The sequence below is a fragment of the Vidua macroura genome, chromosome 1 (assembly GCF_024509145.1).
Source record: "Vidua macroura isolate BioBank_ID:100142 chromosome 1, ASM2450914v1, whole genome shotgun sequence".
Lineage (NCBI taxonomy): Eukaryota > Metazoa > Chordata > Aves > Passeriformes > Viduidae > Vidua > Vidua macroura.
In genome coordinates, this window is record NC_071571.1 from 15,186,383 (window position 1) to 15,214,010 (window position 27,628).

At 39.2% G+C, this 27,628-nt stretch overlaps 1 long non-coding RNA gene across 1 annotated transcript in view; it reads right to left on the bottom strand.

Moving 5' to 3' along the window:
• Positions 1–27,628, bottom strand: part of LOC128809477 (uncharacterized) — a 69,320-nt gene that overhangs the window by 32,648 nt on the left and 9,044 nt on the right. Inside the window, exon 2 of the long non-coding RNA XR_008437732.1 lies at positions 8,324–8,398. This is a non-coding gene — a long non-coding RNA (uncharacterized LOC128809477). The remainder of the gene's footprint in view (positions 1–8,323; positions 8,399–27,628) is intronic.

The window sequence follows — 27,628 nt, forward strand, 5'->3', positions numbered from 1 at the left end:
GACTGAGGTGCTACTTACTTCAGAATCCTGTAAAAAATCCACTTGTCTGCCTTTACACAAAGAGGACAGAAAGAAGGTACAGATGCAGCAAAAGGGGTCAAAGTCTTCTCAAAATAGTTACTGATAACGCCTGTAGCTCTCTTTGGCCAAGTACTTCATAATTCTTGTTTGAAAGAAGTTTCTCGCATCAGCTAAGATTCTTTTCCCAAGAACCTAACACTCACCCACTTAGAAAACAGAAAAGTGACTTCACAAAAGTTACCAAATATCAACATGCATGGCTGGCAAGTACATGTGCAGTCAAGATGATTCAGATAAGTCAGATAAATTTAGAACAGCGCTTTCCTAAAAGCATGCGTTCACCAAATGCAGTAAATATGCAGGAGCTATATCCAAGTGCTGATTCCAAACATCAGAGCAAAAAATTTATTAATGAAAATCTCCTTTTAAGAGTTCGCTGCCATCTGAAGTCCTCAACAGTGTTAGTCCTTGATCTGCCTTTAGTATTTCCATCCATCACTGGATTTATCCACATAAAAAGCTATAGGCTCTCCAACCTCTGAGGACTAAGCCAAATGCAGTGTGGCAACTTCACATAGGACCAGCCTTTTATGGTTGGAACAGTAGAGCTTTGATACAGCTAATCTACCATAAATAGCTCTTGAAACTCAGAAGGATCAAATCAGCTGTTGCAACAGCCCCAGCCTGTAGCTGCTTCAAATCCAATTATACTGTCAACTCTGTCTTGCAGCTCTCCCTTTTATTCCCCCCGTCCAAAACATTTTCAGTCCGCCTCCTGACAGAAATTAGAAGCTGCTAAGGCAAACACAGCAGAATCAAACCCATTAAATAAATTTTGAAACAGATGCACAAGTATTCTTACAACTACCTTAAGGAAGACAAGTTCTGCTCTCTTAAAAAACAGCTTAAGTATTTGATGCCCATAAAAAAGAAGTCATCAGCCCTGACTTATAAAGGAAACACATAATTTAAAATAAGCAAACAGTTCCAACAGCAGCAAGTGCAGCTTTAAAAGGTGGGTGAAACTAAGCAGATAAACTTCATGGAGCACTATCCATGTTATTAAAGCATAAGGCACTGAATTGCTTGCATATTTTTTCTGTAACCTAAATATACTTGAGAAGTACTAGAATACCCTGTTATAAATCCTTGAATTACAATGTTTCCTTTCAGGTAGTTAGAACCATTTTCCCACAAAGAAATAGAGAACTATAATTTAAGAATTCTCGCAGAATTAAAAGCTTCCAAAATATGTGTTTACTAACCATATAAGATGGTATAACTGAAAATTACCACTAGGACTACAAGAGCATAGTAATTACTGAGAAACCAGTGCAGTGACATTGTTCTGAGAAAAAAAGCAGGTTTGGATCCAACAAAACATAGGTGAGCAGTATTATCTTCATGGTTCACCTCACAGTGCAAAGAAACAGTGCACAATGCAAGCATATAGGTATATGCAAATAAAAGGTATTTTTTCAAACATATATTATTAACCTCCCACCAGTCCTTCTAAAACATTACATCCCAAAACATCAATTACTCCACTGCAGTACAGGAACTCTGGTACTTCAAAGGGGAAGAAGTGTCTTGTGGGCAAAGTCTGTATCTCTACCTCCCACAGGCATGTAAATTCTGAACATTGCCAGGGCATCCTCCCAAAATACTGGGCAGGATATCTACATCTAGGCATCCACCCTTCTTATTCAAGCAAGGGTAGAAGAGGATTGCCAATTCCTGCTATGCAAACTGCTTTAAGGGCTTCTAGAAGCTACCCTAATGGAAGGGCCAAAATATAAAAATCATCAGCTTCCACTTAATGGAAAAATTGTCAGCTATATACCATCTTATTCATCTTCACACTTGTGTTAAATTTTATAATCTCTGTTAAAGGGCCTGGGTTTTAACTGATTTGCAAAGCATGTAACATACCTTTAACACAAAAAGAGTCACTAGTTGCCTACACAGACAATAATACAATGACTTCAATTAAGTGTGGGTGGGTGAAATGCTGTCTCCTATAAATTGTGCATGAAGAACCCCACTGGGTCACCTTCTGGAAGTCTCAGTAAAGTCAAAGAACTATACAAAGGCACAGACATTTTTGTCTTTAGGACCTAGAAAATACTCAACTGAATCAATTCAAATACATGAGGGACAGTGAGCATTTCATTAGCATGGAGTAAACTCAGCATGTTACAAGTAGATAAAACAGACCAGCAAGATCTGCCTAAGTTTATAATTTTGAATAGAGCTTGTAGAACATGTCACATTATGCTTCAGCATTGTGGTGAAAAAAAAGTAGCTGAACCAACTGCTGACAGAAGTTCTACAGAGCTCTTAAAAATGCAGCAGGCATGCTTGCAGCTGGTATAGAGAAAGAGCAGCCGAGAGCATGCTGCCACAGCACAATCACTGGTGCTTTATGCCCTATCCATAACCATTAAAATCCAAGGTCTTTTATTACTGTGGAATTTGAAGGATGCAAGTTATGACATGGAAACACACCCCCTCTCTAGATTCAAGACAAGGATTGCTTGTTTCTTTTATAGAAACCACTCTACATTCACTCTCCATCACACAAGAAACTATGTTGAAGATTTCATGTTTGTACCTAATTAAAAAAAAAAAATTAAAAATCCTGCATGTGCTTTTTCATAGAACATAGGCTTCCTTGACTACAAGCACATAACACAGAGCTGCTTACAACAGAAATACAGCAGTTTCTTCCTCCCCAGTACAAAATTTCTGTAAACACAGAGCAGAGGAAGCCACAGACAATATGTTAGTTAACCACTACCCTTTACAATAAGCCTAACATCTAGAATGTATCTTCCAGACACTATCAGCTCCATCATCAAAGAGAGGAAGACATCACACACTTCTCAGGCCACAGATTCTGTCCCAATGAAGACATAAATACAAATTAACAGACACGCTTTTGATTCTGAGGTCTTGCTTTGCAGGAGAAGATATGTGCTTCAGTGAGTAACAGCAAAGAAATAACACCAGGGTAACACACAGTGAAGTGCACACAGCGTGCAAAGTCTGGGTTCAGCATTCTCTTATTTAACAATTCTGCTTCCCAGTTTACAGATAGTTCCTTTTCAGCTGGGGGTGGGGGGGGGGAGAAGGAGAGACTTCCCAGAAGAAAAAACCCCAGACAAATTTAATAAAAAGCGACTTACCAGCATCCATTGTTAGAATCATGACCCCACTTGTGTGTCCCAGGAAGCAGGAAGCCTTACCCATCCAGTGTATGCGAATGACTCAGAAGGACAGCATGGCTTTGTTTCAGCTTATATCTTCTGGCTCATTCACCCCTCCTCCCTTTCATGGGATAAAAGTGTTGCCTGTGCCTGGCCATCCCCATTGGCTCAGCCAGGGGAACCTACCCATTTAGCACATTCATGTTTCTGTGAGAGCCTAAAATGACTCACAGAGGATTTTTTATTTATCTTAAAAAAAAACCTAACACTAACAACACTAACACTAACAACATTAAAAAAACCCCAACACAAACACTTTCTGTCTTGAAAGAGAAGGGAGAATAAATCATTCATTCTTTCACTATCAGACACAAATTACAGTGATGTTATTGCCACGGGGAGGAACAATTCCCTGCCCTCTGAATCGAGGAGAAGGTGGCAAGTCAGGGTGGACAGTCCCACAGCCTTCAGTAATCCCCAGTTCTGCTGCATTGTCTGTCCATGGGAACGAAGCCACACGTTTTGTGTCAAAGCCTCTGCCCTCCAACCGAGTTTATCCTCAATGCAAACTGTATATAATCCCAAAATTGAGCATCTCCTGCTTTGCCAGGGAGGATTGTGCTCTTCCATTTTATTTTTAAGTAGGCAGAATAGTAAAAGATTATTGTCTTACTGAAGACTCCTAGACTCTATAGGTTTAACTCTGTAGTGAGGAGAATTAAGTGATACTTTCTAAATCTCCAGGATTCTCTAGGTGTAATAATTGCTACAATCTACGCTGTGCCTGAAAAATTTGGAAAGCAGTTACAATCTGTTAGTGAACCTCCTCTCTAGTGAGATAACAGTGTTTAAAAAAGAAAAATCTATCTAGTCAAGAGATATCACAACCCATTGTTAACTTTGATCAAACCACAGGACAGCCTAAAACATGCATTTGGGTGAACAGCTGGAGAGGGAAAGGAATTTATTTCTTTCTATATTGCAAAATCCTTAAGAACTTGCAGTCAGACCCCGAGAGGGAAGTGCTGTGTCTTGGCACCATAAACCGTCAACAGATTTGGTATCTGTCCTTAGGGGTTCAGCAAGCACAGAGAGTGAAACACCGGTGTTCCTTGCCTCTGATAAGAGCTACCTTTTCTAAATAAAGCATGGACATATTAGGCTACTGTCTCACCACATTACTCACCACCAGATAACCTAAGATTCATAACTCTGGGATACAACCACAAGTGTATTTTGGAAGTGTTGCTTGTGGTTGTTGAAATAAACAGAGCACTCTCTCTCCTGCCTCCTTCTGTTTTTAGAAAAGGTATCAGTTGCAAGTCACAAACACGGAGGTTTGTAGACGCTACTGATGAAGTCAGAATCCACAATTCAAAGAAATTGGCAAAAGCAGCACAATTGAATAATCTCTTCTCAGATTTCTTGACCCTCTCCTGCTTTGCAGTGTGGCTTTACAGCAACACACTTGAGTCATTACAGTTTGGGGGGGAAACGCATTCCTAAGGTTGAAAATGTCTGATGTTTTCTGTAGGGCACTGCCATAAAAGCTTTGGGAAGAGGCATGAGTAATCCAGATCCCAGAAACAAATAAGAATTCTTTCAGTGAATGGAAATCAGGGACAAGAGACCCAGGTGGACAGGCTGCTCCTCAAAAGCCATACTACAGAAAGAAGTGCAGCGTCAGAACTGAACTGAATGGCTTCATCCAAAGTTTACAATTCTCAAATAGTCAGGACATTGCTTTGACCATAAAAAAATAGCTAAGGACATTTGGCAACAGCCATGCAGAGGCCATGTGCAGAGATATATGTCAACTTCTGGGATTTGAATCAGGGATAACTTCTTTCTTACCAATAATTATTAGCCTGAAGAAAAATGCAGCAGTAAGGAAGATGCTTTTGCACTCTTCCTATTCCACCCTTTTTCACCTGACATCTTCATTCAAAATTTCCAATGGTCTAAATAAAATTCATGACAAAAATCAGTTTGAGGATGCCTTCAAGTAATGCAATCCCAAAGACTGGGAGGAACTTATGGAGAAAATAGTCTAACACTTGTTTTTACCAACGAGGTAGAAGGGGAAGAGCTGGTAGAGGGAAGACCTTTAAGTACAACTAAAGACCTCAACTCTCTGCACAAGACACCAGGAAAATGCAACATTAACACTCCCATCCTCAGGTAAACTGAGAGTGAGTAACACTGCCAGAGAACACCAGCCACAACAGGTCTTATGCCAAACAAATATATTTTAAGAAAAGCATTATCATATGCTGTGTAAGAACAAACCGCTTTTGACAGGATGACTTTTCCTGTAAGCTTGGCTTTTGCAAGAAGTTCAGTACCATTGTCCTGGGACAGTTAAATGCAGAAATGCAGAAGTTTAAGCAAACTGTTTCCAAAACAGAAACAAAAAAAAAAAAAAAAAAAAAAAAAAAAAAAAAAAAAAAAAAAAAAACAACCCAAAAAAAACCACCACAACTGCTGGGTCAGCAATGGATTATGAGAAACTGCATGCACTATTTTTTAAAATAGTGCAAGCATTAGTAATTCAGCTTAAAAAGCATTTGGAAAATGAAAACCATAAAAACTGAAACCATAGTAGAGAGGAACAATCTTACTGCTATCCTAGAAAAAAAGGAAATACATCTATTTGCCTTTATTTTCAAAAGGGAGAGGATGAAGTTTTCAGTTAGGCTAGCAAGAACATTAACCTGAAGGGGACTGATGCACAGGCATAGTATTTACAAAAGCTGGGCATCTCCAATGTTCCAATTCTATTCTAGATGGCAGAAATTAACCCATTCACTGTTTTTCAAGCTATATTAACCAGCAAAAGTTGGCTGAAATGTATGTAATTAAAAATACAGCAGTGTTAGAAGGAGCACTGTATGTTTCCTCACGTATAAGCAAGGCTGCTAAAGTGTCTAGCAAGACAGCACATGAATTCGCACATGAAGCCTTGGCTTTGTTGACTTTGTGGAAGCTATGCAATACAGACAGCACATGATAAATAGTATGCTGCTAGCAAAGTTAGCATATTATAAATTAAAAAAACAAATACCTGTCCATAAACTGTTTCTATTGTAATCTTATGAAAAGAGGGTATAAGTGATTCATCTGACACACTTCCCAGCCTCCAAAGTCAACTGGCCAGTCCTAGATGCAACTCCAGCAATGAAGTAGAAAGCTGGTCATGACCTCCAGAAATCACCATTTTTTTTCCCATAATTTTTCAGTCAGATAATCTGAAGTAATGGCTTCATGTAACTGCTTAATGAATATATGTTATAAGACAGTAACAGGTACAGTAAATACTGCACAGAATTCCAAGATGTTGTGGAAAAACATGAACACGTTCATCTGAAGACTATATCCAAACAGCCTATGGCTTGGTCATCTGACATGGTCCAGCTGTGTCACATCAAGTGTGTAAATTGCATACTGTTAACAAACTCTAGTTCTGTAAATTCTCTACTAAAATAAACCTGGGTTTTGTTGCTGATTTTTTAAAAATACCGACGAATACTCACTGACATGGTCTAATAGCATCATCTTCTGAAGCTTACAACCATTTTATGATGGTATATACAAAGAAACAAGTTCAGCAAGAAATTCTCTAAAGGCTTGAGTTGAGTCTTTGTTAAAAGAAGTTAAGTCCATATTACCCTTAAAAAACGAAATTCCCATGACTGTTCACATCATTTTAAGTACCTGCCTTAGCCTTGCAAGAACACGCTACTTCTGCTCACCTTCATTAAATTATTCACTGCACAGAAAGCATGCAACTAATAACTGTGATGTGATGTGCTTGCTCTAACATTTTTGGAGGAAACTTTATTAATATGCTTTACTCCTGAATTGTCAAGATTCAGTTCATGTTTTTCATGATCATGCTCCAAGCTCAAATCTTCAGGAATCAAGGTTAGGCTTTGCTTTTCTACTGCAATGCTTTACAACTTTTCAGGCTTTCTAGCACATGTAAGAGTAAGCACTGTTCCCAATCCCTCACTTTCCTTCTTTTTAAGTAAGATGTTAAAACCAGCAGAAGATGATTTCATTCAAATTTCCACTCTTTACACAGTGTTCTCCCAGACTTCAGAAGCTCTGACAAGTTGCAAGGAAAACAGCTCTTACATAATTCTGGAGCAACAGCTGAAATGGTGCCTTCCACACCTCTGAGAGAAAACTTAGGCTACATGTGGCAAAAGAACTAATAGCATGACAGCTCTTGCCTGGCAGTATGACCAGAATTAGACATCAATTATCTTTAAGGAATGTTAAAAGATAAATCATCTACATACTAATTTTGCTGATTCAAAACCACTGAGACATTCCTGATCATGTCCAGGAAATCACATCTCTCCAGGAACCAAAATTACACAATTCTCCAATAGCAAGATTAATCCCACACTTTACAGAAATTTTGCAAGCTCTGCCTTTGTGGGACCAACATAACCTGCTATGCACTTCCACATACAAAAAGGTCCCTTTTGCTCTTGGTTTGTGTTCACACAGGGAAATGCTTTTCCATAGCTAAGAGCTGATAAAAATCCTGAATCAAATCTAAACTGCAAATATTTAATCAAAAGTCTGCAACATTAAGAGTGGACAACATGAAAGAAAGTACAGATCTGTAATAAAATATTACATTTGAAGAAATTGTACATGATCTAGAATAGTTGAAGCTACTCTGTTATACAATATTTGGAAGAAGGAACAATAGAAAGGCTGGAACAGGAGGTCCATCTTGGCTGCCTGCTGCCTCCCAGTGAATTCTCAGAAGAAGTTTCAGGAACTCTCATTGCTACTTCCTTATTGAATAACATTTCTTCCCAAGGCAGCAGTAGCATCTCCTAGGTATTTAAATACCAATCAGCTTTTCTGGAGTTCCTATGGGCTACTCTGGAATCTTAACTCTTATATCACTGCATTTTATTAAAGTACTATATGCACTAGAAGGCACACACAGATCCTCCTTTAAATGTTTGATACAAACACCTCCAGAAAAAAAAGGAGGGGGAAAAAAAAACCAAACCAACAACCCATAGCTCTTGGTTCAGATCTGTATGTATTTTTCAGCAAAAGTTTACCTTAAATCCCAGCCATCCAGGCCTGACCCTCTAGGTACAACTGCATCACCTTGTCACAGTCCAAAGGCAGTCCTCCTACAAGAAACAAACACAACATGGGTAAGAACCACAATGCATCCCAGGCTATGGCAACCTTTCAGAACTAGCAGGCAGATGCACAAAGGAGAGGAACTGATTGACTGCAAGGGCTGAGACAGCTTAGAGCATAATGCTACCTTGTCCATTCACACAGACAAGAACTGAACTTTCCCTTAGCCACCCCACAAGAAGTCTTTATTATTATATATATTCAGTCTTTCTATAAGGTCAAGCAGCACTGGAGATAATAACAAAACCAGAAGCATCTACCAAAATACTATTACCCTCAAAGTCCTATATTTTAAACATCACTGGATGCAACTGAAAAAGCCAATTCTCTTTCTAGGACCACAGGAACCAGGAGACAGATCCAAGACGACTTCTACTGTGGAACACTTGACCTATCAAGCAGTTCTGCAAACAACACTCTCAAATGGTCTGATTTCTGATCCCCACACCTTGAACCACAACTGGTTTTATTTTATTCTTTGGCAAATACAAAACAGCTCTGGCTGTGCCTGTAACATTTTTTGCAGGGTGATTTAACCCATCTGGATTCTCATGTTGATTAAGTGTTCAAGTTAGATTGTTTCAAACTAGCTGAATTATCCCAGCACCACACTGTCCTTAAAGATGCCAATCCCCTGAACATATAATAAGTTAAAATAACCAACTGCTCTGGGCTTCTTACTCTATTCTGTACCATATGCAGTTGCTTCTTTCCACAGAGAGTGAAGAGTTCTCCAGTGCAGACCTGAACCACCTGAAGCACTCTGTGCTATTGCACAAATTATTGTCTCCCTCCTCTTTCAGCTGCTAAGTAGAATAACATTTTTACTCTAGCTCAGCTCAGGCTCAGCTCACCTGCATATGTTTAGGTGCCAAATATACTGTTTTCACTTTCACAACTACTTTATTCAACTTTTTTTTTTTTTTTAATCTATTAGGAGGTACAAAATGAAGTCATGCTATCCTATGTGACTAGAGCAACAACTTTCAAGAGCAGTCAGGTCACTGCTCTGCTTCCTGCAGCTGCTGAACATGTCAGACTCTAATAACAGCATCTAGAGAAGAGGTCAAAACAAAAATAATTAATTGAAAACACAGATAAGACAGAAAATTTGCCTGAGTTAGGAAAAATTCTGATTTTGGAAGACAAGCAGACCCCCAAACATAGACTACCTTAGAATGCATAGGGACAGGTAAGATAGCAAATCAGTCTTGTCCCTAATGTTATGTAACTGCTCACAACAATTGCACTAAAGGCAGTTTTCAAGATCTACCCACATTTAGCTCTGTATTTCAGGGTGGAAACTAGCTTAAAATTCCAAGAATATGGTAAACCACATGCTATTGTTTTTGCATTTCCAGCTTCCATTCCCCTCAAATGAGCACTCCTGCAATTTGAAAGGGTAAATGAGTGGGCACTTCAGTGTGGTAGGAAAGGTAAAGAAAAAAGATGTAACAATGGATAGTTGGAAGAAAGATAAACTAGTTTTTCCACTATCACATAATTCTTGGTTCCAAATTCCTTCTTGCTACTTAACCATAGTGTTGCCTGATTACTTCTGCTGTTCCTACTTTCTTCCTCTTTATATATCAGTATTAAAAAAAAAAAAAAAAAATAAAGGATTTGAAATCCAGCTATCATTTTGGTCAACTACTTCAGAGACTTCCTGGAAGCAATTGTGAGGTGGGAAGAGGGGACATTTATAATGCACAGAACACATTAAACCTGGTGCACACTGCCACTGTCCCACTACTACATTTTATTAATTCCTCCCTTTTTTTTGGCAAATTCCTCCTTTTTTGACAAATGCTACATTTGTATATTGGAGCTAGAGAGAAGACTAGGGTGCTGCAGTTTTGAAGGCCTGCAGCTTTGAAGTCTACCCTTTTAAAGGAACCTTGAATAACTGGTGTGAGTGGAAATATCTTGACAGAGTGGTTTGGGGTTTTTTATACATACATATATTTGCCTATGTCACTATATGCTACAGATCTTTGATAGTGTTAGGAGTCTTGTGAGAAGTTTTGGCAGGAACACAATACAAACAGAAGACCTAACAAGTACAGAGCACCTATCAGGAAACATTTGAGATTGAAATCAAAATTTGAGGACTGGCAATTGAATTCTAATCAAGACTGACCTTGGCTGCAACTTCTTGCACTCTCTCTGTAGTTCATCTGAAAAATTCCTGGCAAGCCACTTGAACTGTATGTCTGATAACCCCTGCATTTTGAGAGTTTAGAACAAAAGCAGGAAAAGACACTCCAAATACTAATTTTTGCTATTTTCATGGACTCTTTATTACACAACAGACAGATTCCAGAGTTAGTTTGTCCATCATGAAGGAAAGAGACATGAAAATATCACTAGGACACTTCCTATTATGAACTAGAAAGAGGGGCTAGTGGGTAATCATCTCTGTTTAGCCACGAAGATCCATCATTTTTGATCCAAGAGAATAATTAAACTTACATTTCTTCTAGACAAATATTCTTCTAGGTGCAGAGAGTATCAACACTTGGACTGATTTAACACTTGACAGCTGAACCAAGAAAGACTGTCACCATGTGCAACAGACAAATAGCTGCTCTGCAAGAATCTGCAGACATCCATCAGGTTGTTCACTGGGTTGGCTGCAGGACACCTACACCACCTTTTCTTCAAGATAAGCCTCCTAGTTCCTGAGCTCCTACGTGCAGAACAGACTCTGATGAGTTTCAGTTCCACTGAAACAAATTAAGGCTGCATGCCTTCAATCAGAAAAGGACAGGAAAAGGAAAGCAATTTTTAGCATGCTTTATTTCTTGCTTGATGACTTGTATCACATCAGTTTTGCAAAGCCATCACCTTTTCAGGCTCTTGCCCAACCAAATGAAGCCTAACACCACGGAGATGTTTTGATAAAGCCCCATTCTGCAAAGCCTTAGTACATTTTCATTTCTTATAGGAAGAAAAAATGCAGCCTGGAAAAACTTGGGAAAGAGGTAGAAGAGTGCAATATCTTCCCTTTGAAGCCAGGAATCCTCACAGAGAGTTCAATTAAACCAGGTTCTAGCAGCTCCTTCACACTATCTCAGCTGAGGTGTTATTCTTAATGCTCCAGAGGCATGTAACACAACCTACTGGGCAGCAGCCAGGTGCAAAGGAGATTTTCAGACTGCTGGTTTTCCTTTTACTATGTCTCCTTCCACTTCCACCTCACCTTTCCAAAAAGAAAGGCCACATAGATGTTCATCAGCCCAAGTCTCTTGAACACTCAGAGTATCACATAAGAACAGCAAAATTCTGCTCTGTGCCTGCACTTACACTTTACATTGGTGCAAGCCTGTAAACGCTTAACATCCCATGTTCTTTTATTTTTCTGAGGCATTTCAGAAGAACTCTACACAAGAGTTACAGGATACAAGCACTTTTGTTTGTAGTCAGTTCTCATAAAAAACATCCAAGAGCTCAAATCCACCCTAGTGGGGTATTTCCAGCATCTTACTTAAATTGTCATTTGTGATGCAGCCTGCCCCAGGCAGCAGGGCTCTCCTTCAGTAACATTTCACATCACATAACACTGCTGGAGTTCTGCTCTGGTGCCCTTGCCCAATGCTGTCTGCAGGAACTGCTTTTTGCACATTCCAGATGTTTAAAGAAATATCTGAAGAACTGAAGAAGAGATGCTGAGGAAAGAACCTCTGCAAGTATCATGACAGAATCATGCTTGACTGTGCTTCCCTCAACAGCCAAAAGTGAAGCTGCCCACCTGGTAGTGACCAGCTCAGTGTTCAGGAAGCTGACACCTACTCTAAAAATAATAGGTGCATGTGCAGTTCTCCCACCATGCCCTTCAGAGGTACAGTGCACAAGCTAAGGATGGCTCCTGTAATACCCTGGCATAGAGAAATATGAACCAAAAAGTCATGGCATTGCAGTGAAAGATGAATGTTTGAGGTGCACACTGGAGCAACTGACTGTGCACATTCCTGCTTACCACATCAAAGTACTCTTACTGATATTTGCCTTATATTTGCTAAGCATGGAGAATGAAAAGTAGGAAGCTCAAAAAACCCTTTAGCCAAGAAAGTCACAAGACACTTCAATGTTAAGTTTTTTCCATAGTAACAGGCTACAGTTTCTCTTAGAATCTGGTTTCAAAGTTGATGAAATAGGATTCTGCAAGAAACTCTATACCACAGCACAGAAGCTCCCATCATACACTGACCTCTAGTGTAATAAAGACTCAAAACATCAGAAGTCTCTTTGAAGACTTAGAAAAATTATCTTTTTTTTTTCCCAACACGCTGAAGAATATTTTCATGCAATAAAACAGACTGAAGTCAGAAGGGCCTCCCCGGAATACTCTCAATTGTTTAAGAAAACTGGAGCATGGGTTAAAGAAGCTACAGAACTTAAATTGTTCAACGGATGTGAAGTTCCTGCTGTGTTTACATAAAGTAATTTACATCAAAGCTGTATTTAACTTCTTTGAACCCAGCTGAATTTAACACCTACGCATTCTGAATGTGTAGAATTGTTTCCTAACTACAGTTTTATGAAGCTAAATTAAAAAACATTTAAAGTTGAAACACTCAGCTTGGGCAAGTCCTGTATCAGATAAATCACAACTAGACCACCCCAGATTCTGCACAAGACTCTCCAAGTGCCTGTGGACAGGGTGGCTGACTCAGATGTACTTCCTGTAGCCAGCACTGAAGACACGGAGTTTGCTGGAAATGCAATATAGAAATCTGCATGAGTCCTCACTCCCTGAAGACACAGGGCTCACAGAGGAACATGGAGGTGGCTCTGAGCCCAGGCAGACAGGGGTGAGAGAGGACATGCTTGGTTTGGGTTAGCAGCTTTTGAAGATGGCAAAAATACAACCTACCAACACCAAACAAAAAGCACAAACAAAAAAAATTAAATTCGTTTCAAAAACTGTTTCAAACAAAAATGGTTTCCCCACAACTTTTAAGATTAAAGAATCTGCATTTTTTAATGAGCTAATTAGTTTTACGACAAGAATTACTTAATTAGAGCATAGCCAATTCTAGGAGAACAGAACAACTGAAATGGATACCCAAACTATTTAGGCATGTATGCCACTTGTATGCCACTTCTGTCCACTCCCTGTGCACCTGCCTCCAGACAACAAATCCCAGAGATGCTTCCTTTACTTCAGACCATTTCTCACACCTCCTTAAAAAGCAAGGAATCATCCAGAGGCTGTTTCCAGTGAAGTGGTATTTACAACATGAGCAAGCTTTCCCAAGTCTGGCAGTGTGGCTATGGTGGAACAAGAGCTTTTACCTGCACTCCAGAGAAGGAACTCTATTATAGAGTATCTTTCAAACAAGATTTTAAAAGCCTCAGAAAGCCTCAAAAAGAGTTAAGAACAACATGAAAGCAGCCATCATAATGTATGAAGTATTCAGAAGTCATCTCAGAGGCAAATGTTTGAAACTAAATTCAGATCAACTAGAGGAGGTCCTTTACATTCGCAGTCCCAGACTTCAGTCTGTGAAGATAAACTAGGAAGTGAGGACAAAATTTTTAATATTGGTTTCTAGCTGTGAGTATCAGAACTCAATAAACCCTTATCTGTAATAGCAATACCTAAAAGATAGCTTTAAATGACTTTAAAAACCCACTACTTAATGATGCGTTCAAAGCTACACAGCTTCAGACCACTTCTGAAATACATGCAAGTCACTGGGAAGACAACTGTTCATATCTGCCACTTGTCCTCTGCACAGCAGTGAGCTTTTTACCAGACCAACACTTGAGTTCCACCTCAGCTGAAGCTGTGACCTTCGTCCAGACTTGGATTTTTGGATATACTGTATCCCGCAATCTGAAACTGGCAGCCTCTCTGTTAGAACAAGGAGATAGCACCAAAGTACACAGGCTTTAATGCAGCACAGCACCCTTCATGCAATTTGGTAATCACTCTAGGAGAATGAGGACTTCTAGCTTCTGAATGCTCCAGGTCAAATCTTACCTATAAGAATTGCTTTTGTTTATCACATTTATTTATTTATTTAATAAGCAAGAACTCTCATTGCAGCTATAGCACGGAGACAAACAGAAGCACTCAGGATTTACAAGGACATTGCTCACCAAGTTAGATCACTTCAGGCAGAGTTATGAATAAGATTCATGTTTTAATATGAGAGCTCCTGCTTTAAGGCACTCGGCCAGACTTTGTTTGCAATGCAAGGAAGCCAACTCAGCCACCTACTCACCTCACATGCAGCCCAAACATCACTCAAACAAGAAACTGCATCGAGAAATCTCTTTAGTTTATTAGAAATCCCTTTAGAGTTTAGCCTTATGCTCAACTCTAATTTCTATCCAGAAAACAGTTTACCACCAACTAGGAAAGCACAATACCACTCTCCCAGCTCCAAGGAAGGAAGAGCTGAGGCACAGAGCACACCAGACCCCTGAATTATTGACTGGAGAACTGTGTGAGTGAGCTCCAATGGCTTCACAACAAATCCTTCCCATTGTATTTGACAGAATGTGTCCTTCCAACTATTTTTTCTCTAAATTCTTGTGTTTAATTCAATGCATGTGGTGAGGGGAATGACTTTTAGAACAGTGATGTGCAGCAGTACACAGATGTTCCACATTTGTCATGTCACATGAACCTTGTGGCTAACACCCAACCTTCAAAAGTCTAAAAAGCCTCCTACATAAAAATCCATATGATATATTTGTTCCTAGAAGAACACCAGACAATATATTAGATTGCTGGAGATAGGTTTCTCCAGTATTATCCTTTTTAAAAAACAAAACAAAACCAAAAACCCACCTGCAACAAGCTTTCTTTGATTCCAAGAAATTTAAAAAACCGCAAACAACAAAAAAACATAACCAGACATAAAAGTTAAGTCAAGTGGTAGTTTGACAAGATTTGTCACAGCTAGAAGAAAGCGCTTCAAATTGAATTAACTGTTATGTATTGTGTAAAGAAAATGCACATATGTTACATACAATCACATCCAGAATATTTTTTGGCTAGCCCTTTTTCTAAAGAAACTTTAAAAAGACAGAAGTGACACAACAGATTTATAACCAGCACAGAGCTCCAAAATCTTCACTCAAAAAGGTATCTTAGTTTCTTTCCTCCCAAATGAATTCAAACAGAAAAATAGAGCACAGAAATTGTTGCCAGAATACATGACCTAAGCCCTCATACCCTTACTTTCAGCACTGCTTTTATAATGTACATAGTTCAAAATGCTGTACGTCCAACAATTTGTGTAAATCCAGCAATTTGTGTGCCCAGGATTGGTGAAATGATCCATTCTAAATTCTAAATAAAGTATTAGGCCACTGATAAAGTATCAGCTGCAGATTGTGTGAGTTATCAAGCACCTGTGACCAACTGATTTTTTTACCAAATTGGCAATATTTGTTTCAGGCACTAACTCCTGAGCTATCTTTACTAAAGGGCAGTAGTCCTTATACAGAAATGTGCTGTAGTTGACAGATCACTACCTGTACAAAAATCACATTTCTAAGGGAAAGTTATCTCGAGTTAATTATTAATTCCTTGTGGAATGCACCCAGCTTACACCTGAAAATCTACAGTTATGACCAGTTCAGTATGTTTGGATTTTGGCATACACTAGAAAGCATCTATTAATAGGAAGCACACACTAGAAAGCAGCTACTAATTCATACATCAGTATTTGCAAACAAACAATAAATTCAAGTAGAATAAACCTAAAGCCACTTCCTGCCAGTTACTGCATTTGACAGACCTGTGGTCAGCACCCTGTATAACACAAGAGAGGTTTCAGTTTCCTGCTGACAGGAGCTTGTGTGACCTTGGCGAAGTCACCGGGGCTGGTCTGTGGCTCCATGGCAATCTCAGCCAGCTGCTGGCTGCCAGACTCCCACTCCTCTCCCTTCCCTGCTCCACAGTGTTTGACCCTGCACCGACTCATTTCAGACCAGCAACCATAAAAATAATTCAATTGCTCTCGTACGTACTGAACACAGATGACTCAGTGCGGGGTCAGGAGAGCAGAGCGGGGCAAAGGGGGAGGCTGGTACATGTGGGTGAGAACATGGTAGCCAGCCCCCATAACCCAGCTCCCAGTCCATCATTCAAGATAAAGGGAGCTCTTCAATTTCACAGGGGTCTGGTGAGCATAAATAACAAAAGGTTAAAAAAGCACTGAGATTCATATTAACTCACTGGAGCAATTTTTTAGATTATTTGTCTAAGGAAGGGAATTTTTTTTCTACAGAACACCCATTCTGGTGTAACTCTTTGGCTTCCATCACTCAAATTTCTAAGCTCTGCAGGGACTTTGAGTCAGAGACTTAGTGAAGTAAAATAAAGCTTACAGAGGAATCCATGCTGATGCAGAGACTCCAGGACAGCTGTGTTTTGCAGGAAGCTCCAGTACAAGGGATGTAAAGAGAAAAGGCACAGAAGGGGCCTTCCAATACAAGATCACCATTTTCTGCTGTTTCTTTGTGTGATTCCTTCTGTATCTGGGTGTGGAGCATTACACAGATTTATCTGAACAAGTACAAATTCCTGTATCAGAAGTATGCATAGTGCTTTATCTCAACTGGACAAACACCTAGCATAAACAAAAAAACAAACAAAAGATAAGACAGTCTTGAGGATGTTCCCTAGATAAGGCGTCCCCAAAAGATGGAACTTGTTTCTCCTCTCTCAAAAAATGGAGGAGACACAATCCATTCTTAAAGCACCCCAAAAGGAAGCTACAGTCTCCTATGATCTCCAGAGTGCTGGCTGTATCTCTGTGGCTGTTTGGGGCTGGCTGTCTCAAAGACCAGGCAGGACAAGCCATTGGGATGAAGTCCATCAACTCTGTGGCTGAACACCTCAGCTACCTCTCTCCTCCAACACCCATGTTCAGGGGAGCATTTTTTTCTAGTGGAACTGTTGTATTCTTCCTAGTGTTTCTGTTGGCACAGCTGTCTTAGGGGAAGAATTAGATGGGATAAATGGGATCAGAACAGAAATGCGTTAATTGTACCAAAGCAGAACAAAAAAGGTCACAGCAATGCTCACTTTATTACCACAATTAGATACAGCAGAGAGAAAGTATTTAGCAATATATATTATCTAGCAGAACAACTAGCAAAAAGCTCACTGAACATTTAAAGACTATTTTGAATGGATTACTAAAGTGACCTGTTGCAAACACAGCTACATGGTTAAAGAAAGTCAGCATATATCTAACAATAATTTTATTTCTTAAGGCATACTTTGTACAGCTTTGCCATGTATCACCTTACATATACTTTAAACAATTAAGTATTAACATTTACCCCTCCACAAAACCTTAAGTAGCCTCTGGAGTCTTCAGTCTCCTTGTTTATTTTATGAAATCACATCACAAATAATCCAGTCTTATTCATGAGCAAAACTCTGGAATTTTTTTCACTTAGTAGTCTACGTAATTATGGTAGAGATTATCTTGGCCTGGAGGTATGTATAGTTCCTTGGTAACTGTCTCTGCTGTTAAAAAGTTTACATTTCTTAACAGTTTATTTATGGACTTAGGTTCTTTCGGTTTAAGATAACTGTCTCAAATTATAACCAAAGCCTTGGATCAGAACAATTCTGTGGTGCACTTCACTCTAGCCAAGAGCAGTCTTGTTAGTCAGTAATACAGCTATGAATACTGTATGTAGAATACAATAGTTGGAATTCACTGGAAGTAATGACATTACCATTCAATTTGCCAGTTTTGCATAAACCTGTTCAGAATATACCTATGCTGTTGGCAGCGTAGTGAATAAACAGTGGGGAGAAAAAGCAAGCATGATATGCAGATCTTGTAAAGGAAAGTTATATATGTTTATTACAACACAAGAAGCACTTATGGTAAGATTTTACATTTTCAGAGTGAAATAGTCTGTGCTGACAAATTCAGTTTTGAAAACAGAACCATAAGTACCATAAGTCAGAACACCAGGAAGGCTGGAAGAGCCACAGTTTGATTTGCATATTTAGTTGTTAGCAGCAAGAAGGCTCCAGCAGAACAAGTGGCAGAACAACATCTTTGCTCATGTAACTCCTGGGAAAGCTGATTCTCACAGCACATTTACTGTGATCCCCACCTGGAGCCTTATCACTGCTGGCAAGCTCAGCCAGCACTCCTCTCCTCCACCACACAGCTGGGAAGGCATCCCAGCAAGCACAGCCCTCCCTGCTCCACAGGCTTGAGAAACTGCAGAGCAGGGACATCAGCACATCCTGCCCTGAACAGGGGTGTCCTCTCACTTTTCCCCAGCCCCATGGAAATTCCTAACCTGTCTGTCTAGGGCAGGTGTTCAGTCTGCCAGTCAGCCAGCAGCAGGCAAGTGCTTTCTCAGAAACATACACAACAGGTACATTATATTTCTTTTTTTTCAATTGAGTTTTAGACAACCATGTTTAACTTTAAATCAAGAGTGAGGTGTTTTTTAAGGCTAGCAATGAGCCACTGAAAAGCTAAACACAGTGTAAAAAGGCAATGCCCTCTCAACCATGTAAGTTGCTGTGCTAGTGCAAAAATTAACTATTTGCATCACTGCTGAAATGCATCTAAGTTCAAATGAATTTCCCTACTTAGAAGTAAAAAAAGAGCAGGAAAAAAAATCCCTAAAAAAACAACCCTCACAGTACAATACAAACAAACAGATTAAAATTTCAGGGTTTACAGCACATCTAGGAATCAACTCTTGTCTTAAGTATCTTCCTTGCAGTTTAGAGAGTATGTGCTGTAAAACACCCACTTCATGTGTCAGCCAGCTGGCAGACCCAAGTGGGCTGTGTTTGCATTGTCTCAGTGACTTCTAAGCTGCACTTGCACAGCTCTGCTCTGCCAGGCCTTGGTAAGAAACTGGGGCTGGGCTGTTTGCACTCCTTCAGAGAGAGTAACCTCTGACATGGGCCAGTGTGCAAGCAACAGCATGGGAATCTCTCCTGACAGAGTGCCCCAGGACAGAAACAGTGGCCAGAAACACAGACTATACTTAGAGCTTCAGTCATGAGTTCAGAGGGCAAATTACATTACTTGAGCCCTCACAGGCACACTCACTCCTTAATCTGCAGCTTGAATTCCTTCTACATATCAATTAGATATACCAGAATAAAAGCCAAGCACTAACTGCATGAACTAGCTGATCTCACAAATCCAGTTTTTAAAAAGTGCTGCAATTCCTACATGTTCTAGGCACTGTGAGAGTGGATATCCCAGTGATAAACAGTCCAGGTTTTACCCAGATCCCTGTGTACACCTGACTGTACATTCAAATAACTTCAGCAAAGTTGACTGAGATACACCTGGCAAAGAAAAGATTCCCTTTATACCTGGAAACCAGCTGCCATTAATTCTAGTCACAGTCATCCATCCTAACACAGGTGAATGTCTAATGAGACTTGCAGTCAATTGCCTCCTCAACTGTTTATCTGAGCAAGAACAATTACAACTTTCAATATTTTCCCATAAACCCCCTAGAAATGGAGCACAACTGTAATTAAATAAATGCCAATTTTAGCCAAAATGAAATATGACCTTAGATTTAAAGGTTTCATTATTTAATAGCTCCTTAACAACTAAAATGTGACATCAGAGATGGTTCCATTACAATGCCTCTCTTAGCTCCTTTGGCAGGGGCATCAATTATGCAGGACATGTTCTCAAAGGGCTGCAAAACCAAATTATAAAGCTCTTAGTCTTGTTGAGTAGCAACACTCATGAAAGCAGTATTTTATTAGCATGTAAACCAATGTCACCTGCCAACCTAATAGTACTGCGGAGCAGATTTCCATACACACTTATTAGATTGTCTTCCAAGTCCTCAAAATGAATTTTTGAAACATTTCTTCAGACTCAGAGACATTTGCACGTTCTGAATTTATAACAATAGCAACTTTTTCCTTTAGAACACACATTCCGTTATGCAGATTACAGTTCTTAACCACCTCTTCAAATAAACCCCATGTATTCAATAATTCATTATTACAAGCTAAATTTTACTTGATTTTCTTAGATTACCTCACTTCTCTGACTCATTTTTCTGCCATGTTATTTCCTTATTGTAATTTAAGTCTATGGCATTCTCAGTACATAAGTTTCAGGGTTAATACCAAGCACTAAGGTCTAGAGAGTCATTCCTTCAAGCCAGTCTGTTCTCTTTCTCCAAAACAAATCAATTTCACATCAATTTTGATACTTTACTGTCTCCCTGAAATATATGAGAAATACTGAAAATCAGATGCATCAATTAATTTTTAGAATGTTTACAAACACAATCTGGAGCACATTATAAGTAAGGAACTGCTCAGTTTCCACTTAAAATAGTCACTCCAGAGCCATTAGTAGCATGAAGTATTCATTTCTTTAAAGATGCTGAACTTTTATATGCCAAGAAGTGGAGTGATCACAACTGTTTTCTACGGGACCATAGAGGAACAAAGTTGCTGCATTCAAGGACGGAGACAAGAGCTGACACCAGTGTCACCTCTGAAACTCCAGTTCATCACAAAAACCATTTACAGTTTTGAACTTGCCCGTACTTACCCAGAGACAGGTGTCTATTTCTGCAGTTCAAGAATTAAGGGGGGAAAAAATCTTTTAAAAAGACAGTTCTACATATAACAATTGTACAGTTTTGAACATCAAGTACTTCAGATTAGTCTGCTCTCAAAAACAAATGAGTCTGCTTTCAAAACTCTCAAAAAGAGTTTTGCTGGAGTTTATTTTAACCCTCATTGGGTTTTTACTTAAAGAGACAAAATTTGTTGAGACAATATCATTCACTTAACTCATGCCCTCCTTCCAAACTCACACTACTTCCCCACTCTGGCAAAATGATTGAGTGGTAAAAAAAAAAAAAAAAAAGGCATATTATAATGCGCATGCCTCTCTTCTTTTGGCCAGAAAAGAAAGATACTGCCAGTATGGCTAAAGGAGAAGATTTGGTGAGGTCAGGCAAAGGTTGAAGTGCTAAATGCGAATGTAAGCTGTGCAGACTCATAAGAAAAAGTAGTCCCTTAAAATATACCTGCCTTCCAGCAGCCTTTTCCCTAAAGCTAGTAAGAGGCCACATAATTAGGAATCCTCTTTTCCTCTTCTTTTTTTCCACAGGCATCTCTCCTGGTCAGGTTATTATGCATCATCCTAAAATGCACAAGCACATCATCCAACTCCAACAGAAAATAAGTTACTTCAGCTATTGGGACTACTTGGATCAAGTGGATGTGGCTGGTGTTGAGCAATGAAGTCTTTGGAGCGATTTCAGCAGGAACACCCACCAAAGAAACTTCCTAAATACCCAAGAATCAACTAATGATAGAAAGAAAATCATAAAATCCAAAATAGAAACAGTTGAATTTCCTACCAAAGGCAACAGTCACTGCTAACCACAGTCTCTAGAAAGATTCAGAAATGGAAGGAACATCAAACATTTGGTTTCCCCAGACAAGTCAGAAAGACATGACTAATCATAAATGATCCTTAACCAGCAGGTCCTGCACTAGTCCATCCAGATCATCTCTTTACAATGTATTCCAGACATCCCCCATGTTTAGATTCATCTCCTGTACTTAAGCATGTTGTGACAGCATGACTGAAAACAACTCCCTTATTAATGGAACTATTTTCATTAAAAATAAATTCAATAAGAATTCCTAAAGTTTTAAAAAAAATATCTATTTTCAAACAAAGTAACATGAGCAACATGATGGATTCATGTGGCCCACTGCACTTCTGTTCACCTATGTGAATTTTCAAAAATGCTCTGTTAGTGACCACACTGGAAAACAGAGGAACTGTTACAGAACTACAATGGTCTTCTGATCTGCAACACCTCAAAGCATCTCAAACTTCCCTAACAACAACTGAGAATTCTTCACTGAACAATTATGATACAGGACAGAAGACTTGCCTATACATGGAAGAGAGCTGTAGTTCCAAGGTCTTGCAAATGGATAGTACCATACAAGAAACAAACAGAAACGAAGCAAAGGCAGTAGACAAAATGAAGCAAGACTCTGAAAACACCTGAAACATAACAGTGAATCTTGTTAAGCAGGTGCACACTCAAATAAATCCTTGTTCTAAACAACAGCACTGAATGCAGAAGATATTAAGAGGATTTAAAAAAACCAAAACCCAAACCAAACATAAAACACAATACTCAGGTTGCTGTGAACAACCAAATAAAATCAGATCTTGCGCTAAAAGATCAAAGTAAGTATATTAATTAAATAGAATGAATCAAATTGATGGTGAAATTAACCCTGGAGAAAATAAAAAGTAGTATTTTCGAGTATAATGTGAACACTCTCAAGCAAGTTCCAGAAGCACATTTCAGGATAAGACTCCTCTATGTCACATCAATCAAGTTACACATGTTGGTGCTGTGAGACATCAAAAATAGCACTTAAAAAAAGAGTGCTGCAAGCAGTGCTCAGCTAACAAACCCTGCAGCTCAGCTGAGCAGCGAGAGCACCTCTGTTAACAATTAACACAGCAAAATCTCTGAACAACGTGGACTTTGCTATGGAGATATATTAACTTTGAGTCTAAATCTCGGATCCGAATTATGCAGTATTTTGGATGCTAAAATTACCAGCCAACAATGTAAAAACAAAAATTAAAAAAATCTAATGAGAATAGTTTCAGGACACTCCTCAAAAGAAAACCTGTGAAAAGGTTCATTTATAGTGAAGTTCATTTTTAAGTGAAGTTCAAAGCAGTCAAACAGTTGCACTCTGCTCATTGCCAGATGGCTCTGATATTTTTTATTTCATCTACCTGTAATGCAGAACACCCTCTCACATCTGGACCTTAACAGTCATGAGTCTTCCCTTCAGACACTGGATGTGCATCTACTGCCAGAATGAAGTTAGAAATCAAAATATTTTCATTTGGTGGTTTATTGTTTGGGTTTTTTTTTTTTTCTTTACCTCAAATACTTAAATTAAATACTTTATAATGAGGAAAAGGTTTCTTATGATGTAAAAGAAGATAGGGCCTTCTTTTGTTTAGGTCAGAAATGTACATATGACTTAGCCTGGAGAATATACTGATAGTGCAGCACAGCCTCCTGTAAAACACTGGAGCAATTCAACACCTGCAGCAAGCAACAGAGCCAGCTCAGGTGTCCTTTCTAAAGGAAGCCCAGCAGTAATCTAGAGATCTTGGGCTGGGAGATGCTGTCTTCAGTCACAAGACTCTTGTACTGTGAGGAAGGTGTGCAGGGCCAGGGGCTGGCAGTTTACCAAGCTACACCTGGGCTGCCATGCAGTCAGCAGGCAGAAGCAATAGCTCTGATAACTCAGCTGGCACTTCCTAGGAAGCCAGGGCACCTGGAACTGACCATCCACCAAGCTGTTCTGTTAAATCTGATTACTTTGTTTCAAGCCAATGTTTATAAATGACCAGCTTCTTGCACCCTATATTAAAGTGGTTTTGAGACATTAAAAAATCCTGGGGTTTATGCAAGTTATTGTAACTATTTTCTGGCCAAATATGCATTGGTGGCACTATTGAGCAGTTACAGAAAAGGCTAGGAATCAGATCATTGCTGGGAATGTTTCCAACCACACACTTGTATTCTGCTAACTCAAATAAGAAACTTATCTTCCTTGTGCCAAAGTAAATTCCTAGTTGCAAAACTAGGTGAAAAAGCAGGCCTTCACTGGTGATCACAAGCCAAAGCCATCAGGTTCAATAGCATGTATTACTATCCATTAAACCTTTAAGTACTCAGCCTGAGTTTAACAAAGCTTCCCAAAACTTCCTATGTTGTTTGCATTGACCCATGTATAGTTATTTCAAATCTCCTTACTATTTATTCCCCACTCTTTAATTTTCTCCACCAGTACAAAGAGACATGCTGTCACCATGACCATTCTAACTCCAAAATGCTGTAACTCAGCCTAATTTTAAAAGATGCTGGATGGTCTCACAGCATTTTTACGATCTGACAAACAGCATCTACAATTTTGGGTCAGTTAGTCATACACAGTTACAATCCAACAGAGCCAAGCAACTGAGAGGTGCCATCAGAAAACTCATGTTCATCTAGGGATCCATGCTAGGCCAATTGAACTGGGCAGAGAACATTTTTTGTCCAGTCTGTCCCCATTGCACCAGCTCCCACATACCTTGGAGGTCTGACACCTTCCTTGGTTCACTAACAGCAGACACAGATCTACTGATCCAGCTACCAAAACCTGAGATAACGCAGCTTACAAAGCTGAAGGAGTGGACTAGAACCACCCCAGAATAATCAGCACATGCATACAGCTGGGAGCAGGAAGGAAAGAGGGAAATGGGAGGAGAGCTGTTAGAGTAATAAAATTTCATCCCAAAAAATGGCATTATTGTGAGGCCACAGACATAAAGGGGTTGCTCTGAAAACTGTGATACAGATTTTAAAGCTCTAGAACAAATTTTTCAGAGCAGGGTTTCAGTGGGAGAAGGGGAATAATTTCTCTAGATTAAAAGAGTCTGCCATTCAACAGAAGAGTTCTGAGGCTCCACAGAGTTGCCTCATTATCCTGTGCACAGAATACTTGATAATACTGTAATAACATTGTACAAAGTATTTACAATAAAAGCCTGCAAACTGAACAGCTGCTGGGACATAAACCAGAGTTGAGAGAGCAGCTAACACTGAGGGTACTGGAAGGGAAAAGTCCCAAATCCCAAGGAAGTCGATGTGCAAGCCATGACTTCCAGCAGCAAGGGAGGAAACTGAGGGTAGGACGCCAGGAGGATGCTGCTAGGGCTGGGTCCCAGAAGCCTCAGTGTGTGCAGCATGAGGCAGTGTTAACACTGTTTGTGAGAAGCCTGCATTTATTTTGTGCACATTCTTCCAGTACAGAAAGTTACACCTGACCAGAAAGAAAAGTTAATTTGTCCTAGTTTAGCAAATTATTGAAACTCTGCCAAAGCATTGTCCAGATTACACAAGACAGAGCTACTGGCAAGTTACTGTTCTCAGAAATTACAGACTTCCAATGAGTTGTTTAACTTCTATGTTATTTTTAGGTTGTAGAAAGAGCAAGGGCTACATAGGTAGAGCATAAAGGCAAGAATTGTTCAGGCTTGGAGAAATCAGACTCTAGACACATCATGACAGATGTCCTGCCTTAAATAGCAGCAGTAATGTTCCAGTACTTGAGAACCCAGCTAACACTCCAAAATAGTAGAAACTATAAAACATTGATGAAGATATGATAAAGCTGTTTCAAACAAGTAGCCTGCACTGCAAAAAAAAAAAAAAAAAAACAACAACAACAAAACAAAAAAAAAAACAAAAAACAAACAAAAAAAAAAAAACCACAAAAAAACCACCACTAACAACAAAAAGACACTTTTAGCACTGCTATCTTATGTGACTTCCTACATCCCCACCCATTGTCCCTTCTTCTGTCATTAAAAAAAATAATGTGCTGTGTAATTTGAGTGCTACTTTTGATAGTGTGTTTGAAAGGAACAAAAACTAAGTAAAACTTAGTTAAGAAAGGGTCTCACTGCACGTGCAGTTTGATCATAGCTTGCATACCAAATCCAGAATAGGGATTTGAAAAAAAAAAAAAAGAGGAAAAGACTGAAAAAGACTAGCATAAAGAAAAAGAGGTATGCTCACTGAAGTCATAGAAGTAATTTTTCCAGTCACCTGAAACTGAAGCTCCCAGCCTGTAGTACACATCACATACTAGAGGTGTACAAGTCACACTGACATTGCACACAAGTGTTCCAAGGAGTGCACACCAGCACAGGGAGTGTGTGTGCACTGAGTGATGCTGCTCTGGGAGCTGCCCCACCACCAAAGGCAATTTCAAGTGCACCAGTTTCAGAAACCCTAACAAAGCAACTCATCAAACACATTGCTGTATTTAATACAGGGATCATGTTCACTTGCTGCAACTGTCAGACTTGAGGGGGTAAAAATAATTGAGCAATAAAGATGGTCTCAGGTTTGTTGGCATTTGAAACGTATCCAAGCCCCAGCAGCATGCATGGGGACTATAAGTGACTGGAAACATTTGAGCAAGTGATATTCTATTTATCAAAAGAGAAGCATTTCTTAGAGCAGCTCTCCAGAGGCCAGACAAAAAAAAAAAAAAAACAAAACAAAAAAAAAAAAAAAAAACCCCACACCAAAAACAAACAAACAAACCAAAAACTAGAACATTCTGAACATTTAATACACAAAACTAATGACTCTTTTACAAGAGTTTGAAGTTTTCCGCAGTAAGAATTTGTGGTTTCCTGTGCAAGGAAGAATGCCAATTCATACTAACATGTTCATGGAAAAAGTTTTTTCAGGGCTTCCTTAAGAAACAAACCTTTGTAACACCAAGATTACTTGCTTTGTTTCAGAGGTGATTGGCATGATTGTAAGTTCTCATATTGGTCTTTGCATAAGAAACATTTAATGTTACTTCATATGTTTTATTGGAAGGGCATTGTCTTCATTTGTTACTCTAGGAGTCTCACAAGTCATCATATTTTTTGAAGGCAATAATGAAGGTGCCTCATTTCTTTATTGCATTTGGAAAGATCTTTCAGCTGAAGCTCAGCACAAAACCACTCTCATTCCCAGCTTCCTTACTTCACACACAAATATGGGCCTTTTGGGTTTTGCTTTTGATGTCAGCAGCTCCTTGCTGGCAAACACCTCCTAGGAGTACAGAAAAAAGCATGTTCAACCAAATATTGCTTTAAAGATCTCTTTTAAAGGCTACTAGGTCCTATAACAGGAGGTCAGATGAAACAAAATCACTGGTAACTTCTTTTTCACGGCTCTCTATCTCTTACTGTAAGGCAGGTTAGTTTCCCAAACCAGGCCATGGAAATTTCTATCTTACCTGGAATGTTTCATCTGCCTTCTCCCTGCTCACACAAATCCCTTCAAGTTATCTGTGGCTGTACTATCCCAGCAGGGTACACCACACAGTGCACTTCAGACATGAAGTTTATTACAGAAGTATAAGCTGAGCATTACCCTCTTAAACCACAAATTTTAAGAACCTGAAATGCATCCCTAGAAGTAATTAGCTATGCTATAGTTTGCTTTTATTAATTTAAGCCCTAGAAAATTGTTTAGCTGGGTTCAGTGCCACTTAAATTCAAAGTTAATTTTACTCAACACAGTTTAGTTTCAAGCTAAAAGAATTAAACTTGCATTCCATACCAGGAATCCATATAAACAACTGGGTTCCA